This window comes from Antechinus flavipes, chromosome X, assembly GCF_016432865.1.
Source record: "Antechinus flavipes isolate AdamAnt ecotype Samford, QLD, Australia chromosome X, AdamAnt_v2, whole genome shotgun sequence".
Classification (NCBI taxonomy): Eukaryota; Metazoa; Chordata; class Mammalia; order Dasyuromorphia; family Dasyuridae; genus Antechinus; species Antechinus flavipes.
This window is the reverse complement of record NC_067404.1, coordinates 3,698,397-3,702,259: the sequence shown is the minus strand read 5'-3', so window position 1 is coordinate 3,702,259 and position 3,863 is coordinate 3,698,397. Positions and strand designations below refer to the sequence as shown.

At 44.0% G+C, this 3,863-nt stretch overlaps 1 long non-coding RNA gene across 1 annotated transcript; it reads right to left on the bottom strand.

Moving 5' to 3' along the window:
• Positions 1-878: 878 nt before the first annotated feature.
• LOC127543006 (uncharacterized) lies at positions 879-3,182 on the bottom strand. The gene is made up of 2 exons (XR_007949055.1): positions 3,028-3,182; positions 879-1,497 (listed from the first exon to the last, which is right to left on the bottom strand). It is a non-coding gene; the product is annotated as an uncharacterized LOC127543006 (long non-coding RNA).
• Positions 3,183-3,863: the final 681 nt, after the last annotated feature.

The following is a 3,863-nucleotide window of genomic DNA, read 5'->3' as shown; positions in this document are numbered from 1 at the left end:
GTTCAAACAAAAAGTATCTGGTAAAAGGCCCCTGGCTTTCTCAGTTACAGAGTTAGCCTCATGGAGGAGGATGAGACTAGTTCCAGAAAGACTTTAAAGAAGAAAAAGTTTGTTACATCCTTGTCCTTTTTTTTTTTTTATACAGGGAGTTCACTACATTTCCCTACTCTACCCAGAAGGTTCTCTATGCTCATGCCACAGGAAGGAGTAGAGAAAACTGTGGATGTCAGAAGGAGGATGCTCTCAGTGATTGTTAAACTCAAGTCTAGTAGGATTACTACAAAGAAGCTACAGGGATAATCCTCCTTCTGGACTCATCCTTTGTCTTTCTTATGTTTCTAGGGAAGGTTTGGTGGAAGGAATAATAAAACATCTAGGAATATTAGAAGTAATGGGGATTTATAGACCAGACAAATGTCAGTGGAAAGGCTTTAGAATCTGCCTAAGATTTCCCAACTGCTTTGTCTTACCTTTTTACCCACAGGCCAGTCACGGGCAAGTCTAAGGAATGAAAGTTTCCAAACTGGTGATTTTCTCTTGGGTCAAGAACTGCTGACTTTCAGGTTCAGATCAAGTTAGCTAGAGAGAAAAGATCCCATCATGCTTCTTGAAAGAGAAGGGAATCAGTAGGAGAACTCTGTCCTTGAAGAAATACAGTCACAACAGTATTACATGAGCGATGCCCTGAGACTAGGATACACAAAAGACTTCAGCCTTTTGGACATCAGATCTTTTTCTGCTCTAATAGGAGAGAAATGGCTTTTGTTCTCCCTGCCCTTGCTCCATTTTGTTCAGCTATCTTGAGGATCACTTGCAATAGCTCCCATATTCTTTTTTTCTTTTTCTTTATTTGCCAACAAATAATCAAGATTCAAAGCTTCATTTTAAAATGCTTTATTCACAGGACAAACAGGACATCAACTTAGGAAAAACATAATTGTTAAAGGACTCACTAAAGGAATCATAGTAGATAGAGTATTATCTGGGTACCGAGCAGTACTGGGTTCATTTCTCCCTCACTTCCTAGCTGTGTGATCCTGGACAAGTCATTTTATCATATCTGCTCACAATGTGAGACTGGCCTTGCTCAGAGGCCCCCAACTCCACCCCTCACACGATAGATGAGAAAAGTAAGACTAGTAGGCTCACACTTAAGAAGTGTCAGGATATGAGGGAATCTAATCTGTGGTTTGGGGCTGACTTTTTGGAGGACCTTGTGTATATGATCAAACATCCTGATATGCAAGAATGGAATGGGTATCCTTGGAAGGGAGTGAGCTCCCCATCTCTGGAGGCCTTCAGTCAGAGGCTGGAAGCATCCTTGCAATGGGATATTGGGGAGATTCTGGAAAAGTAGGCAGGAGACAAGATGATGCTTGAGGAGTCCAGTATCTGTTCTATTCTCTGATACAGGGAGATTGCTGAAACATGTCAGAGGGATGGATTTGCCTAACCCATCACAGTAAATCTCAAAAATATTTTTTGATCTTCATTGTCCTAGAAAAAAGAAGAAAGTACAGACTCCTTGTCTCCAAGAACTCTATCCTCAAGACTCCAAACTCCCTCTTCCCTCCCCTCCACAAGGAAGGCCTTATCTCACCCTCCCCTGGAGCATAGATTGAATGACTCAGGCTACATGGACATCTCCACATGCTAACGATTCATTCTGATTCCTCATCCTTTTGACATTGCTCACCTTTTGCAGATCATGTCATCTCCCATCCTTTCCACCCCTGGACTCCGTAAACTCCTGTGACTCCCTGTCACCTCCAAGATCCAAAATCAATTTCCTTTAATTGCATTTCAAGCCCTTTAGAACCTATCCATTCCTCTCCCCTTTCCAGTTTTGTCTATATGTGACTCTTTGGTCTTTTTGATGCAGTGCCACTGGTTTCTTGGCTATTCCTCACACAATCTCTCCACTCTGGACAATTTTCCTGGCTGTCCCTCCACATCCAGGATGTACTCTCACCTCCCTTGTCCCTCCTGGACTCCCCGACATCCTCCAAATCCCAGATCAATCCCACCTTTGGCAGGCAGCCTTTTTCCATCCCCTTATTCCTAGCACTTCCCTCTGTGGATTTTCTAATTTCTCCTGTATGTAGCATGTTTCACTGGAGTTGTGGATATGGCATTTCCCCCATTAGATTAAGAGATTTGGGAATACTATCCAAGAGCTTGCCTTCTAGCTTTTTGACCTTCTAAGCACTTAGCAGATGTCCTGAAATGTAGTAGGCATGGTATAAATGTTTATGGACTGATTTATATTGTTCCTAATTTCTACAATGGACTCTTAAGACTTCCTGCCTCTCTCTTATATTTGGCTGCTCACATCCTCCTGCTCCTTCAAGATTCAGCTAAAGTGTTACCTGTTCCAGGAAAATGATTGGATTTCACATGTACCTGCACCACAGAAGGGAGTGAGCTCCTGCTTCTGGGAAATATCTCACTACCCTTGCTTTGTTTGCTTCTAGAAGCCTCCCTCTTATTCTAATCAACAGTAGATTTTTTTTTTTTTGTAAAGGAAGAGATTCTTCAGTGGGAACCAGTGGGTTTCCCACAGTAGATACTATCACAGATAGTAAAACATTGGTGTGTAAACAAGATGCTCACACCAAATGATCTCTTTAAGAAGTACACAGGTGGGCTCAGAAGTTTATACATTGGCTTCTCTGAGAATTCGCCCCATTCCTGGAGGCCTTTGCAAAACTAAGGCTGGCAGCAGCAGCCCAAGCTGAGAGTCAGCTCTGGCCTTGAGTCAGAATCCACAAAGCTATGTTCCTATGGCTGTGTATCTATGAACACCTTTATGGAAGGGGCATGAGTGGATAGGGTTGTGCCTGGTCTCTGACAGGAGTAGAGAATGGGGTCCCCCCTTTGCTTCCCAAAGGACCCACTGACAACTGTCCACACAGTGGCCAGGAACTAATCAGGATCAGAGCCTAATTGGACCCCAGGTTTCTGCCTCAAAGTCTGGGGCTCTTTCCCTTAAAGCACACTACTGCCTCCCAAGTGCCTTGTCCTTACCTGTATTGGAAACAGGTCATCCTACAAGCAGTACGAGTCTGAAAGCTGTTTTTAGTATAAGTACATGGGCTGTACTCAAAAGGGAAACAGTCATCATCTTCACTCTTGAAGTACCATCGGGTCAATGTGTGGGAACAATCCTCAACAATATGAAACTTTCCACATAAGTCTGAAATGGATTGAAGAATTGGAGGGACAAGGAAAGAGCTTGAGGATTAGCATTGGCCTCCCTCGTCCCGTCCCCATACAGCCTTAGTTCTGACAATTTTATCTGACCCCTTACCTGGGAATTCAGAGAGACTCATTGGGTCCCAGATCTAGCTGGGTGCCCATGGAGTCAACATCTATAATCCCAAGGTTCTATTTCTAGGCTGTGTCCCAAGAACATGCAGTAAAAGGGCTGGAGCCAGGATGCAAGTGTCCCCCTCCTTATTCAAGCTCTTTCCCACCATATCTGCTCCCTGAGCTTGGAGCACAGGATCCAAGAGTCCCTGGAGCAAATCATGACCCCATTGGTCCTGAATGCTGGAGATGGGGCAGTGAGGTTTGGGTCTGTCAACTGGGACAATGAGCGGAAGTAGGCATCCTGCGGCAGAGGTGACAGCAGGGGGCACTGCCTAAAATAGACTATTTCCCTCTCTTTTGAAATTCTTAGCTGTCTTTGCAAGCCCAACTCACGTGCCACCTCTTCTATGAAGTCTTCTCTGATTCTGGTGCCATCTTCTCTCTTGGTTCTTAGATTGTATTTGGGATTTCCTGAATTGACAGTAATGTCTTTTCTGGGTCTGTGCTTCTGTTTTACCCAGTAGAATGCAGAAATCCATATGAAGACATAA